Source organism: Rutidosis leptorrhynchoides, chromosome 7 (genome assembly GCF_046630445.1).
Source record: "Rutidosis leptorrhynchoides isolate AG116_Rl617_1_P2 chromosome 7, CSIRO_AGI_Rlap_v1, whole genome shotgun sequence".
In the NCBI taxonomy this organism is placed as follows: Eukaryota; Viridiplantae; Streptophyta; class Magnoliopsida; order Asterales; family Asteraceae; genus Rutidosis; species Rutidosis leptorrhynchoides.
In genome coordinates, this window is record NC_092339.1 from 224,807,897 (window position 1) to 224,825,410 (window position 17,514).

Sequence of the window (17,514 nt, forward strand, 5' to 3'; positions counted from 1 at the left end):
CTTTGGGCGATTTTCAACCGTTGTTGAATTTGGATGATCTTCTCGGTAGTTTCTTGTATAATCTCCGGACCCGTAATCTGTCTATCCCCCACTTCACTCTAACAAATCGGAGACCTGCACTTTCTACCATAAAGTGCTTCAAATGGCGCCATCTCAATGCTTGAATGGTAGCTGTTGTTGTAGGAAAATTCTGCTAACGGTAGATGTCGATCCCAACTGTTTCCGAAATCAATAACACATGCTCGTAGCATGTCTTCAAGCGTTTGTATCGTCCTTTCGCTCTGCCCATCAGTTTGTCGATGATAGGCAGTACTCATGTCTAGACGAGTTCCTAATGCTTGCTGTAATGTCTGCCAGAATCTTGAAATAAATCTGCCATCCCTATCAGAGATAATAGAGATTGGTATTCCATGTCTGGAGACAACTTCCTTCAAATACAGTCGTGCTAACTTCTCCATCTTGTCATCTTCTCTTATTGGCAGGAAGTGCGCTGATTTGGTGAGACGATCAACTATTACCCAAATAGTATCAAAACCACTTGCAGTCCTTGGCAATTTAGTGATGAAATCCATGGTAATGTTTTCCCATTTCCATTCCGGGATTTCGGGTTGTTGAAGTAGACCTGATGGTTTCTGATGCAAAGCTTTGACCTTAGAACACGTCAAACATTCTCCTACGTATTTAGCAACATCGGCTTTCATACCCGGCCACCAAAAATGTTTCTTGAGATCCTTGTACATCTTCCCCGTTCCAGGATGTATTGAGTATCTGGTTTTATGAGCTTCTCTAAGTACCATTTCTCTCATATCTCCAAATTCTGGTACCTAAATCCTTTCAGCCCTATACCGGGATCCGTCTTCGTGAATATTAAGATGCTTCTCCGATCCCTTGGGTATTTCATCCTTTAAATTTCCCTCTTTTAAAACTCCTTGTTGCGCCTCCTTTATATTCATAGATTTTACTCGAATGGGTTCTCTGTCCTTTCTGCTCAAGGCGTCGGCTACCACATTTGCCTTCCCCGGGTGGTAATGAATCTCAAAGTCGTAATCATTCAACAATTCAATCCACCTACGCTGCCTCATATTCAGTTGTTTCTGATTAAATATGTGTTGAAGACTTTTGTGGTCGGTATATATAATACTTTTGACCCCATATAAGTAGTGCCTCCAAGTATTTAATGCAAAAACAACCGCGCGTAATTCCAAATCATGCGTCGTATAATTTTGCTCGTGAATCTTCAATTGTCTAGACGCATAAGCAATCACCTTCGTCCGTTGAATTAATACACAACCGAGATCTTGCTTTGATGCGTCACAATAAATCACAAAATCATCATTCCCTTCAGGCAATGACAATATAGGTGCCGTAGTTAGCTTTTTCTTCAATAATTGAAATGCCTTCTCTTGTTCATCCTTCCATTCAAATTTCTTCCCTTTATGCGTTAATGCAGTCAAGGGTTTTGCTATTTTGGAGAAATCTTGGATGAATCTTCTGTAGTAACCAGCCAATCCTAAAAATTGACGTATATGCTTCGGAGTTTTTGGGGTTTCCCACTTTTCAACGGTTTCGATCTTTGCCGGGTCCACCTGGATACCTTCTTTGTTCACTATGTGACCGAGGAATTGAACTTCTTCCAACCAAAATGCACACTTTGAAAACTTAGCGTACAGTTTTTCTTTCCTCAATACTTCTAGCACTTTTCTCAAATGTTCTTCGTGCTCTTGATCATTCTTTGAGTAAATAAGTATATCATCGATGAAAACAATGACAAACTTGTCAAGATATGGCCCACACACTCGGTTCATAAGGTCCATGAACACAGCTGGTGTGTTAGTCAATCCAAACGGCATAACCATAAACTCGTAATGGCCATAACGCGTCCTAAAAGCAGTTTTTGGAATATCATCCTCCTTTACTCGCATTTGATGATATCCAGAACGTAAATCGATCTTCGAATAAACCGACGAGCCTTGTAGTTGATCAAATAAGTCGTCAATTCTCGGCAGTGGATAACGGTTTTTGATGGTAAGTTTGTTCAACTCTCTGTAGTCAATACACAACCTAAATGTACCATCCTTCTTCTTGACAAACAAAACAGGAGCTCCCCATGGTGATGTGCTTGGTCGAATGAAACCACGTTCTAATAGTTCTTGCAGTTGGCTTTGCAGTTCTTTCATCTCGCTGGGTGCGAGTCTATAAGGAGCACGAGCTATTGGTGCAGCTCCTGGTACAAGATCTATTTGAAATTCAACAGATTGATGTGGAGGTAGTCCCGGTAATTCTTTCGAAAATACATCAGGAAATTCTTTTGCGACGGGAACATCATTGATGCTCTTTTCTTCAGTTTGTACTTTCTCGACGTGTGCTAGAACAGCATAGCAACCTTTTCTTATTAGTTTTTGTGCCTTCAAATTACTAATAAGATGTAGCTTCGTGTTGCCCTTTTCTCTGTACACCATTAAGGGTTTTCCTTTTTCTCGTATAATGCGAATTGCATTTTTGTAACAAACGATCTCTGCTTTCACTTCTTTCAACCAGTCCATACCGATTATCACATCAAAACTCCCTAACTCTACTGGTATCAAGTCAGTCTTAAATGTTTCGCTAACCAGTTTAATTTCTCGATTCCGACATATATTATCTGCTGAAATTAATTTACCATTTGCTAATTTGAGTAAAAATTTACTATCCAAAGGCGTCAATGGACAACTTAATTTAGCACAAAAATCTCTACTCATATAGCTTCTATCCGCACCCGAATCAAATAAAACGTAAGCAGATTTATTGTCAATAAGAAACGTACCCGTAACAAGCTCCGGGTCTTCCTGTGCCTCTGCCGCATTAATATTGAAAACTCTTCCGCGCCCTTGTCCATTCGTGTTCTCCTGGTTCGGGCAATTTCTAATAATGTGGCCCGGTTTTCCACATTTATAACAAACTACATTGGCATAACTTGCTCCGACACTACTTGCTCCGCCATTACTCGTTCCGACACCATTTGTTCCTTTCGTTCTATTAACCCCTGGTCCATAGACCTCACACTTCGCCGCGCTATGACCATTTCTTTTACACTTGTTGCAAAATTTGGTGCAGAACCCCGAGTGATACTTTTCACACCTTTGGCATAGCTGCTTCTGATTGTTGTTGTTGTTGCGGTTATTATTGTTGTTGGGATGATTGTTGTAGTTGCTGTTGTTGTTGTTGTTGTTGTTGTTGGGCCATTTGTTGTAGTTGCGATTGATGTTGTGATTGTTGGGATAATTGTTGCGATTATTGTTGTAATTGTTGTTGTTATTGTATTGGTGATTCTTATCACCGTTTTCCTCCCACTTTCTTTTGACTTGCTTCACATTGGCCTCTTCAGTAGTCTGTTCTTTAATTCTTTCTTCAATCTGGTTCACTAGTTTGTGAGCCATTCTACATGCCTGTTGTATGGAGGCGGGCTCGTGTGAACTTATATCTTCTTAGATTCTTTCCGGTAATCCTTTCACAAACGCGTCGATCTTCTCTTCCTCATCTTCGAATGCTCCCGGACACAATAGGCACAATTCTGTGAATCGTCTTTCGTATGTGGTAATATCAAATCCTTGGGTTCGTAACCCTCTAAGTTCTGTCTTGAGCTTATTGACCTCGGTTCTGGGACGGTACTTCTCGTTCATCAAGTGCTTGAATGCTGACCACGGTAGTGCGTACGCATCGTCTTGTCCCACTTGCTCTAGATAGGTATTCCACCATGTTAACGCAGAACCTGTGAAGGTATACGTAGCATACTTTACTTTGTCCTCTTCAGTACACTTACTTATGGCAAACACCGATTCGACCTTCTCGGTCTACCGTTTCAATCCGATCGGTCCTTCGGTTCCATCAAATTCCAAAGGTTTGCAGGCAGTGAATTCTTTGTAGGTGCATCCTACACGATTTCCTGTACTGCTAGATCTAAGGTTATTGTTGGTATGTAGCGTAGCCTGTACTGCGGCTATGTTTGAAGCTAGAAAAGTACGGAATTCCTCTTCATTCATATTCACGGTGTGTCGAGTAGTCGGTGCCATTTCCTTCAAAATAGTCAAATGGAACAAGTTAATCATACAGAATATTAAGAGTAGTTAATAGTATTTCGTAGCATAATATGAACTCATTTATAAAAGCTTTTTCTTCATATTAGCGTTTTATAAGTTTAAATTCGGGTAGTACCTACCCGTTAAGTTCATACTTAGTAGCTAATATACAATTCAACTACTACAATTCTATATGAAAAACTGATTATAATAATATTTCGCGTTCAAACTTTTATACAATATTTTACAAACTTACAATACCGCTTATTTTACATAAAGCATGAAATATAGCACACAATAACTTTGATACAAGATAGTTGTGAAGATAATTCTAGCTAGTACACAAGTCGTTCAGCAAAGGCAATAAAGACACGTAATTCATACGTCCAGAAACAAGTCATGCATTCTGGTTTTACTAGGACTACTTCCCATCCTTGGTCTTGTGGAACATAACCGTTATGGCAGTTGATAAGACAGCGTGTTGTAACGTCGTCAAAGGGACGAGGGTTACGTAATGTCCAACAGTCCCGTAACAATCTAAAAACCTCATTTCTTACCCCAATTACCGACTCCATCACTTGTGGGAACGTTTTGTTTAATAGTTGTAGGATGATGTTCTTGTTCTCACTTTGGTGAGAAGCGAACATTACTAATCCGTAAGCATAACATGCTTCTTTATGTTGCATGTTAGCCGCTTCTTCTAAATCACGAAGTCCAATATTCGGATATATTGAGTCAAAATAATTTCTAAACCCATTGCGTAAAATAGCATTTGGGTTCCCCGCAATATATGCATCAAAGTAAACACATCGTAACTTATGGATTTCCCAATGTGATATCCCCCATCTTTCGAACGAAAGCCTTTTATAAACCAAGGCATTCTTGGAACGTTCTTCGAATGTCTTACAAACTGATCTCGCCTTAAATAGTTGTGCCGAAGAATTCTGTCCGACTCTAGACAAGATTTCATCAATCATGTCTCCGGGTAGGTCTCTTAAAATATTGGGTTGTCTATCCATTTTGTATTTTTATACTGTAAAATAGACAAGAGTTAAATTCATAAAAAAAATACTTATTAATACAAGCAATTTTTACATATATCATAAAGCATAAGCACACTATATTACATATATTACACCACACGAATACAACTATCTTATTCCGACTCGCTCGTTTCTTCTTCTTCGGTTTTGGTTCGTTTTTCCAAGTTTCTAGGGATATACTGAAATGTCCCGTTCTTATTGATTAAAAACGTTCCATATTAATTGATTTCGTTGCGAGGTTTTAACCTCTATGTGAGACGTTTTTCAAAGACTGCATTCATTTTAAAACAAACCATAACCTTTATTTCATCAATAAAGGTTTAAAAAGCTTTACGTAGAATATCAAATAATGATAATCTAAAATATCCTGTTTACACACGACCATTACATAATGGTTTACAATACAAATATGTTACAACAAAATAAGTTTCTTGAATGCAGTTTTTACACAATATCATACAAGCATGGACTCCAAATCTCGTCCTTATTTAAGTATGCGACAGCGGAAGCTCTTAATAATCACCTGAGAATAAACATGCTTAAAACGTCAACAAAAATGTTGGTGAGTTATAGGTTTAACCTATATATATCAAATCATGATAATAGACCACAAGATTTCATATTTCAATACACATCCCATACATAGAGATAAAAATCATTCATATGGTGAACACCTGGTAACCGACATTAACAAGATGCATATATAAGAATATCCCCATCATTCCGGGACACCCTTCGGATATGATATAAATTTCGAAGTACTAAAGCATCCGGTACTTTGGATGGGGTTTGTTAGGCCCAATAGATCTATCTTTAGGATTCGCGTCAATTAGGGTGTCTGTTCCCTAATTCTTAGATTACCAGACTTAATAAAAAGGGGCATATTCAATTTTGATAATTCAACCATAGAATGTAGTTTCACGTACTTGTGTCTATTTTGTAAATCGTTTATAAAACCTGCATGTATTCTCATCCCAAAAATATTAGATTTTAAAAGTGGGACTATAACTCACTTTCACAGATTTTTACTTCGTCGGGAAGTAAGACTAGGCCACTGGTTGATTCACGAACCTATAACAATATATACATATATATCAAAGTATGTTCAAAATATATTTACAACACTTTTAATATATTTTGATGTTTTAAGTTTATTAAGTCAGCTGTCCTCGTTAGTAACCTACAACTAGTTGTCCACAGTTAGATGTACAGAAATAAATCGATAAATATTATCTTGAATCAATCCACGACCCAGTGTATACGTATCTCAGTATTGATCACAACTCAAACTATATATATTTTGGAATCAACCTCAACCCTGTATAGCTAACTCCAACATTCACATATAGAGTGTCTATGGTTGTTCCGAAATATATATAGATGTGTCGACATGATAGGTCGAAACATTGTATACGTGTCTATGGTATCTCAAGATTACATAATATACAATACAAGTTGATTAAGTTATGGTTGGAATAGATTTGTTACCAATTTTCACGTAGCTAAAATGAGAAAAATTATCCAATCTTGTTTTACCCATAACTTCTTCATTTTAAATCCGTTTTGAGTGAATCAAATTGCTATGGTTTCATATTGAACTCTATTTTATGAATCTAAACAGAAAAAGTATAGGTTTATAGTCGAAAAAATAAGTTACAAGTCATTTTTGTAAAGGTAGTCATTTCAGTCGAAAGAACGACGTCTAGATGACCATTTTAGAAAACATACTTCCACTTTGAGTTTAACCATAATTTTTGGATATAGTTTCATGTTCATAATAAAAATCATTTTCTTAGAATAACAACTTTTAAATCAAAGTTTATCATAGTTTTTAATTAACTAACCCAAAACAGCCCGCGGTGTTACTACGATGGCGTAAATCCGGTTTTACGGTGTTTTTCTTGTTTCCAGGTTTTAAATCATTAAGTTAGCATATCATATAGATATAGAACATGTGTTTAGTTGATTTTAAAAGTCAAGTTAGAAGGATTAACTTTTGTTTGCGAACAAGTTTAGAATTAACTAAACTATGTTCTAGTGATTACAAGTTTAAACCTTCGAATAAGATAGCTTTATATGTATGAATCGAATGATGTTATGAACATCATTCCTACCTTAAGTTCCTTGGATAAACCTACTGGAAAAGAGAAAAATGGATCTAGCTTCAACGGATCCTTGGATGGCTCGAAGTTCTTGAAGCAGAATCATGACACGAAAACAAGTTCAAGTAAGATCATCACTTGAAATAAGATTGTTATAGTTATAGAAATTGAACCAAAGTTTGAATATGATTATTACCTTGTATTAGAATGATAACCTACTGTAAGAAACAAAGATTTCTTGAGGTTGGATGATCACCTTACAAGATTGGAAGTGAGCTAGCAAACTTGAAAGTATTCTTGATTTTATGTAACTAGAACTTGTAAAATATATGGAGAACACTTAGAACTTGAAGATAGAACTTGAGAGAGATCAATTAGATGAAGAAAATTGAAGAATGAAAGTGTTTGTAGGTGTTTTTGGTCGTTGGTGTATGGATTAGATATAAAGGATATGTAATTTTGTTTTCATGTAAATAAGTCATGAATGATTACTCATATTTTTGTAATTTTATGAGATATTTCATGCTAGTTGCCAAATGATGGTTCCCACATATGTTAGGTGACTCACATGGGCTGCTAAGAGCTGATAATTGGAGTGTATATACCAATAGTACATACATCTAAAAACTGTGTATTGTACGAGTACGAATACGGGTGCATACGAGTAGAATTGTTGATGAAACTGAATGAGGATGTAATTGTAAGCATTTTTGTTAAGTAGAAGTATTTTGATAAGTGTCTTGAAGTCTTTCAAAAGTGTATGAATACATATTAAAACACTACATGTATATACATTTTAACTGAGTCGTTAAGTCATCGTTAGTCGTTACATGTAAATGTTGTTTTGAAACCTTTTGGTTAACGATCTTGTTGAATGTTGTTAACCCATTGTTTATTATAACAAATGAGATGTTAAATTATTATATTATCATGATATTATGATATATAATATATCTTAGTATGATGTATATACAGTTAAATGTCGTTACAACGATAATCGTTACATATATGTCTCGTTTCGAAATCATTAAGTTAGTAGTCTTATTTTTACATATGTATTTCATTGTTAATACACTTAATAATATATTTACTTATCATTTAACATAATTAACCAAGTGTATCAATATCTTAATATGATTCATATGTACCTAGTAAGACGTTGTTATAACGATAATCGTTATATATATCGTTTTCGAGTTTCTTAAATTAATAGTCTCATTTTTATGTATATAACTCATTGTTAAAATACCTAATGAGATACATACTTATAATAAAAACATGTTAACTATATATATAACCATATATATGTCATCGTATAGTTTTTACAAGTTTTAACGTTCGTGAATCACCGGTCAACTTGGGTGGTCAATTGTCTATATGAAACATATTTCAATTAATCAAGTCTTAAAAAGTTTGATTGCTTAACATGTTGGAAACATTTAATCATGTAAATATCAATCTCAATTAATATATATAAACATGGAAAAGTTCGGGTCACTACAGTACCTACCCGTTAAATAAATTTCGTCTCGAAATTTTAAGCTGTTGAAGGTGTTGAAGAATCTTCTGGATATAGATGCGGGTATTTCTTCTTCATCTGATCTTCACACTCCCAGGTGAACTCGGGTCCTCTACGAGCATTCCATCAAACCTTAACAATTGGTATCTTGTTTTGCTTAAGTCTTTTAACCTCACGATCCATTATTTCGACGGGTTCTTCGATGAATTGAAGTTTTTCGTTGATTTGGATTTCATCTAACGGAATAGTGAGATCTTCTTTAGCAAAACAATTCTTCAAATTCGAGACGTGGAAAGTGTTATGTACAGCCGCGAGTTGTTGAGGTAACTCAAGTCGGTAAGCTACTGGTCCGACACGATCAATAATCTTGAATGGTCCAATATACCTTGGATTTAATTTCCCTCGTTTACCAAATCGAACAACGCCTTTCCAAGGTGCAACTTTAAGCATGACCATCTCTCCAATTTCAAATTCTATATCTTTTCTTTTAATGTCAGCGTAGCTCTTTTGTCGACTTTGGGCGGTTTTCAACCGTTGTTGAATTTGGATGATCTTCTCGGTAGTTTCTTGTATAATCTCCGGACCCGTAATCTGTCTATCCCCCACTTCACTCCAACAAATCGGAGACCTGCACTTTCTACCATAAAGTGCTTCAAACGGCGCCATCTCAATGCTTGAATGGTAGCTGTTGTTGTAGGAAAATTCTGCTAACGGTAGATGTCGATCCCAACTGTTTCCGAAATCAATAACACATGCTCGTAGCATGTCTTCAAGCGTTTGTATCGTCCTTTCGCTCTGCCCATCAGTTTGTGGATGATAGGCAGTACTCATGTCTAGACGAGTTCCTAATGCTTGCTGTAATGTCTGCCAGAATCTTGAAATAAATCTGCCATCCCTATCAGAGATAATATAGAGATTGGTATTCCATGTCTGGAGACGACTTCCTTCAAATACAGTCGTGCTAACTTCTCGATCTTGTCATCTTCTCTTATTGGTAGGAACTGTGCGGATTTGGTGAGACGATCAACTATTACCCAAATAGTATCAAAACCACTTGCAGTCCTTGGCAATTTAGTGATGAAATCCATGGTAATGTTTTCCCATTTCCATTCCGGGATTTCGGGTTGTTGAAGTAGACCTGATGGTTTCTGATGCTCAGCTTTGACCTTAGAACACGTCAAACATTCTCCTACGTATTTAGCAACATCGGCTTTCATACCCGGCCACCAAAAATGTTTCTTGAGATCCTTGTACATCTTCCCCGTTCCAGGATGTATTGAGTATCTGGTTTTATGAGCTTCTCTAAGTACCATTTCTCTCATATCTCCAAATTTTGGTACCCAAATCCTTTCAGCCCTATACCGGGTTCCGTCTTCCCGAATATTAAGATGCTTCTCCGATCCTTTGGGTATTTCATCCTTTAAATTTCCCTCTTTTAAAACTCCTTGTTGCGCCTCCTTTATTTGAGTAGTAAGGTTATTATGAATCATTATATTCATAGATTTTACTCGAATGGGTTCTCTGTCCTTCCTGCTCAAGGCATCGGCTACCACATTTGCCTTCCCCGGGTGGTAACGAATCTCAAAGTCGTAATCATTCAACAATTCAATCCACCTACGCTGCCTCATATTCAGTTGTTTCTGATTAAATATGTGTTGAAGACTTTTGTGGTCGGTATATATAATACTTTTGACCCCATATAAGTAGTGCCTCCAAGTCTTTAATGCAAAAACAACCGCGCCTAATTCCAAATCATGTGTCGTATAATTTTGTTCGTGAATCTTCAATTGTCTAGATGCATAAGCAATCACCTTCGTTCGTTGCATTAATACACAACCGAGACCTTGCTTTGATGCGTCACAATAAATCACAAAATCATCATTCCCTTCAGGCAATGACAATATAGGTGCCGTAGTTAGCTTTTTCTTCAATAACTGAAACGCTTTCTCTTGTTCATCATTCCATTCAAATTTCTTCCCTTTATGCGTTAATGCAGTCAAGGGTTTTGCTATTCTGAAAAAGTCTTGGATGAACCTTCTGTAGTAACCAGCTAGTCCTAAAAACTGGCGTATGTGTTTCGGAGTTTTCGGGGTTTCCCACTTTTCAACAGTTTCTATCTTTACCGAATCCACCTTAATACCTTCTTTGTTCACTATGTGACCGAGGAATTGAACTTCTTCCAACCAAAATGCACACTTTGAAAACTTAGCGTACAATTCTTCCTTCCTCAATACTTCTAACACCTTTCTCAAATGTTCACCGTGTTCTTGGTCATTCTTTGAGTAAATAAGTATGTCATCAATGAAAACAATGACAAACTTGTCAAGGTATGGTCCACACACTCGGTTCATAAGGTCCATGAACACAGCTGGTGCATTAGTTAAACCAAACGGCATGACCATAAACTCGTAATGACCGTAACGTGTTCTGAAAGCAGTCTTTGGAATATCATCTTCTTTCACCCGTATTTGATGATACCCGGAACGTAAGTCAATCTTTGAATAAACAGACGAGCCTTGTAGTTGATCAAATAAGTCGTCGATTCTCGGTAGTGGGTAGCGGTTCTTGATGGTAAGTTTGTTCAACTCTCGGTAGTCGATACACAACCTGAATGTACCATCTTTCTTCTTGACAAACAAAACAGGAGCTCTCCACGGTGATGTGCTTGGTCGAATGAAACCACGCTCTAAAAGTTCTTGTAATTGGCTTTGCAGTTCTTTCATCTCGCTGGGTGCGAGTCTGTAAGGAGCACGAGCTATTGGTGCAGCTCCTGGTACAAGATCTATTTGAAATTCAACGGATCGATGTGGGGGTAATCCCGGTAATTCTTTTGGAAATACATCGGGAAATTCTTTTGCAATGGGAACATCATTGATGCTCTTTTCTTTAGTTTGTACTTTCTCGACGTGTGCTAAAATAGCATAGCAACCTTTTCTTATTAGTTTTTGTGCCTTCAAATTACTAATAAGATGTAGTTTCGTGTTGCCCTTTTCTCCATACACCATTAAGGGTTTTCCTTTTTCTCGTATAATGTGAATTGCTTTTTTGTAACAAACGATCTCTGCTTTCACTTCTTTCAACCAGTCCATACCGATTATCACATCAAAACTCCCTAACTCTACTGGTATCAAATCAATCTTAAATGTTTCGCTAACCAGTTTAATTTCTCGATTCTGACATATATTATCTGCTGAAATTAATTTACCATTTGCTAATTCGAGTAAAAATTTACTATCCAAAGGCGTCAATGGACAACTTAATTTAGCACAAAAATCTCTACTCATATAGCTTCTATCCGCACCCGAATCAAATAAAATGTAAGCAGATTTATTGTCAATAAGAAACGTACCCATAACAAGCTCCGGGTCTTCCTGTGCCTCTGCCGCATTAATATTGAAAACTCTTCCGCGGCCTTGTCCATTCGTGTTCTCCTGGTTCGGGCAGTTTCTAATAATGTGGCCCGGTTTTCCACATTTATAACAAACTACATTGGCATAACTTGCTCCGACACTACTTGCTCCACCATTACTCGTTCCGACACCATTTGTTCCTTTCGTTCTATTAACCCCTGGTCCATAGACCTCACACTTCGCCGCGCTATGACCATTTCTTTTACACTTGTTGCAAAATTTGGTGCAGAACCCCGAGTGATACTTTTCACACCTTTGGCATAGTTGCTTCTGATTGTTGTTATTGTTGCGGTTATTATTGTTGTTGGGATGATTGTTGTAGTTGCTGTTGTTGTTGTTGTTGTTGTTGTTGGGCCGTTTGTTGTAGTTGCGATTGATTTGCGATTGTTGGGATAATTGTTGCGATTATTGTTGTAATTGCTGTTGTTGTTGTATTGGTGATTCTTTTCACCGTTTTCCTCCCACTTTCTTTTGACTTGCTTCACATTGGCCTCTTCAGTAGTCTGTTCTTTAATTCTTTCTTCAATCTGGTTCACTAGTTTGTGAGCCATTCTACATGCCTGTTGTATGGAGGCGGGCTCGTGTGAACTTATATCTTCTTGGATTCTTTCCGGTAATCCTTTCACGAACGCGTCGATCTTCTCTTCCTCATCTTCGAATGCTCCCGGACACAATAGGCACAATTCTGTGAATCGTCTTTCGTACGTGGTAATATCAAATCCTTGGGTTCGTAACCCTCTAAGTTCTATCTTGTGCTTATTGACCTCAGTTCTGGGACGGTACTTCTCGTTCATTAAGTGCTTGAATGCTGACCACGGTAGTGCGTACGCATCGTCTTGTCCCACTTGCTCTAGATAGGTATTCCACCATGTTAACGCAGAACCTGTGAAGGTATGCGTAGCGTACTTCACTTTGTCCTCTTCAGTACACTTACTTATGGCAAACACCGATTCGACCTTCTCGGTCCACCGTTTCAATCCGATCGGTCCTTCGGTTCCATCAAATTCCAAAGGTTTGCAGGCAGTGAATTCTTTGTAGGTGCATCCTACACGATTTCCTGTACTGCCAGATCCAAGGTTATTGTTGGTATGTAGCGCAGCCTGTACTGCGGCTATGTTTGAAGCTAGAAAAGTACGGAATTCCTCTTCATTCATATTCACGGTGTGTCGAGTAGTCGGTGCCATTTCCTTCAAAATAGTCAAATGGAACAAGTTAATCATACAGAATATTAAGAGTAGTTAATAGTATTTCGTAGCATAATATGAACTCATTTATAAAAGCTTTTTCTTCATATTAGCGTTTTATAAGTTTAAATTCGGGTAGTACCTACCCGTTAAGTTCATACTTAGTAGCTAATATACAATTCAACTACTACAATTCTATATGAAAAACTGATTATAATAATATTTCGCGTTCAAACTTTTATACAATATTTTACAAACTTACAATACCGCTTATTTTACATAAAGCATGAAATATAGCACACAATAACTTTGATACAAGATAGTTGTGAAGATAATTCTAGCTAGTACACAAGTCGTTCAGCAAAGGCAATAAAGACACGTAATTCATACGTCCAGAAACAAGTCATGCATTCTGGTTTTACTAGGACTACTTCCCATCCTTGGTCTTGTGGAACATAACCGTTATGGCCATTGATAAGACAGCGTGTTGTAACGTCATCAAAGGGACGAGGGTTACGTAATGACCAACAGTCTCGTAATAACCTAAAAACCTCATTTCTTACCCCAATTACCGTCTCCGTCACTTGTGGGAACGTTTTGTTTAATAGTTGTAGCCCGATGTTCTTGTTCTCACTTTGGTGAGAAGCGAACATTACTAACCCGTAAGCATAACATGCTTCTTTATGTTGCATGTTAGCCGCTTTTTCTAAATCACGAAGTCCTATATTCGGATATACTGAGTCAAAATAATTTCTTAACCCATTGCGTAAAATAGCATTTGGGTTCCCCGCAATATATGCGTCAAAGTAAACACATCGTAACTTATGGATTTCCCAATGTGATATTCCCCATCTTCCGAACGAAAGCCTTTTATAAACCAAGGCATTCTTGGAACGTTCTTCGAATGTCTTACAAACTGATCTCGCCTTAAATAGTTGTGCCGAGGAATTCTGACCGACTCTAGACAAGATTTCATCAATCATGTCTCCGGGTAGGTCTCTTAAAATATTGGGTTGTCTATCCATTTTGTGTTTTTATACTGTAAAATAGACAAGAGTTAGATTCATAAAAAAATACTTATTAATACAAGCAATTTTTACATACATCATAAAGCATAAGCACACTATATTACATATATTACACCACACGAATATAACTATCTTATTCCGACTCGCTCATTTCTTCTTGTTCGGTTTTGGTTCGTTTTGCCAAGTTTCTAGGGATATATGATGTTCCCCTAATACGAGCCGTCGTTATCCACATTGGTTTAGAAAAACCTGGTGGTTTAGAGGTTCCCGGGTCATTGTTACAACTTAAGGACTTCTGGGGTTGACGATACATATAAAGTTCATCGGGGTTGGAATTAGATTTCTCTATTTTTATGCCCTTTCCCTTATTATTTTCTTTTGCCTTTTTAAATTCAGTTGGGGTAATTTCTATAACATCATCGGAATTCTCGTCGGAATCTGATTCATCGGAGAATTGGTAATCCTCCCAATATTTTGCTTCCTTGGCGGAAACACCATTGACCATAATTAACCTTGGTCGGTTGGTTGAGGATTTTCTTTTACTTAACCGTTTTATTATTTCCCCCATCGGTTCTATTTCTGCTTCTGGTTCCGATTCTTCTTCCGGTTCCGATTCTTCTTCCGGTTCCGACTCTTCTTCCGGTTCCTCTTCGGGAACTTGTGAATCAGTCCACGAATCATTCCAATTTACATTTGACTCTTCATTATTATTAGGTGAGTCAATGAGACTTGTTCTAGAGGTAGACATCTATCACATAATATCAAACACGATAAGAGATTAATATATCACATAATATTCATATGTTAAAAATATATAGTTTCCAACAAAAATGTTAAGCAATCATTTTTAAAGAAAACACGGTCGAAGTCCAGACTCACTAATGCATCCTAACAAACTCGATAAGACACACTAATGCAAATTTTCTGGTTCTCTAAGACCAACGCTCGGATACCAACTGAAATGTCCCGTTCTTATTGATTAAAAACGTTCCATATTAATTGATTTCGTTGCGAGGTTTTGACCTCTATGTGAGACGTTTTTCAAAGACTGCATTCATTTTAAAACAAACCATAACCTTTATTTCATCAATAAAGGTTTAAAAAGCTTTACGTAGAATATCAAATAATGATAATCTAAAATATCCTGTTTACACACGACCATTACATAATGGTTTACAATACAAATATGTTACAACAAAATAAGTTTCTTGAATGCAGTTTTTACACAATATCATACAAGCATGGACTCCAAATCTCGTCCTTATTTAAGTATGCGATAGCGGAAGCTCTTAATAATCACCTGAGAATAAACATGCTTAAAACGTCAACAAAAATGTTGGTGAGTTATAGGTTTAACCTATATATATCAAATCATAATAATAGACCACAAGATTTCATATTTCAATACACATCCCATACATAGAGATAAAAATCATTCATATGGTGAACACCTGGTAACCGACATTAACAAGATGCATATATAAGAATATCCCCATCATTCCGGGACACTCTTCGGATATGATATAAATTTTGAAGTACTAAAGCATCCGGTACTTTGGATGGGGTTTGTTAGGCCCAATAGATCTATCTTTAGGATTCGCGTCAATTAGGGTGTCTGTTCCCTAATTCTTAGATTACCAGACTTAATAAAAAGGGGCATATTCAATTTTGATAATTCAACCATAGAATGTAGTTTCACGTACTTGTGTCTATTTTGTAAATCGTTTATAAAACCTGCATGTATTCTCATCCCAAAAATATTAGATTTTAAAAGTGGGACTATAACTCACTTTCACAGATTTTTACTTCGTCGGGAAGTAAGACTTGGCCACTGGTTGATTCACGAACCTATAACAATATATACATATATATATCAAAGTATGTTCAAAATATATTTACAACACTTTTAATATATTTTGATGTTTTAAGTTTATTAAGTCAGCTGTCCTCGTTAGTAACCTACAACTAGTTGTCCACAGTTAGATGTACAGAAATAAATCGATAAATATTATCTTGAATCAATCCACGACCCAGTGTATACGTATCTCAGTATTGATCACAACTCAAACTATATATATTTTGGAATCAACCTCAACCCTGTATAGCTAACTCCAACATTCACATATAGAGTGTCTATGGTTGTTCCGAAATATATATAGATGTGTCGACATGATAGGTCGAAACATTGTATACGTGTCTATGGTATCTCAAGATTACATAATATACAATACAAGTTGATTAAGTTATGGTTGGAATAGATTTGTTACCAATTTTCACGTAGCTAAAATGAGAAAAATTATCCAATCTTGTTTTACCCATAACTTCTTCATTTTAAATCCGTTTTGAGTGAATCAAATTGCTATGGTTTCATATTGAACTCTATTTTATGAATCTAAACAGAAAAAGTATAGGTTTATAGTCGGAAAAATAAGTTACAAGTCGTTTTTGTAAAGGTAGTCATTTCAGTCGAAAGAACGACGTCTAGATGACCATTTTAGAAAACATACTTCCACTTTGAGTTTAACCATAATTTTTGGATATAGTTTCATGTTCATAATAAAAATCATTTTCTTAGAATAACAACTTTTAAATCAAAGTTTATCATAGTTTTTAATTAACTAACCCAAAACAGCCCGCGGTGTTACTACGACGGCGTAAATCCGGTTTTACGGTGTTTTTCTTGTTTCCAGGTTTTAAATCATTAAGTTAGCATATCATATAGATATAGAAAATGTGTTTAGTTGATTTTAAAAGTCAAGTTAGAAGGATTAACTTTTGTTTGCGAACAAGTTTAGAATTAACTAAACTATGTTCTAGTGATTACAAGTTTAAACCTTCGAATAAGATAGCTTTATATGTATGAATCGAATGATGTTATGAACATCATTCCTACCTTAAGTTCCTTGGATAAACCTACTGGAAAAGAGAAAAATGGATCTAGCTTCAACGGATCCTTGGATGGCTCGAAGTTCTTGAAGCAGAATCATGACACGAAAACAAGTTCAAGTAAGATCATCACTTGAAATAAGATTGTTATAGTTATAGAAATTGAACCAAAGTTTGAATATGATTATTACCTTGTATTAGAATGATAACCTACTGTAAGAAACAAAGATTTCTTGAGGTTGGATGATCACCTTACAAGATTGGAAGTGAGCTAGCAAACTTGAAAG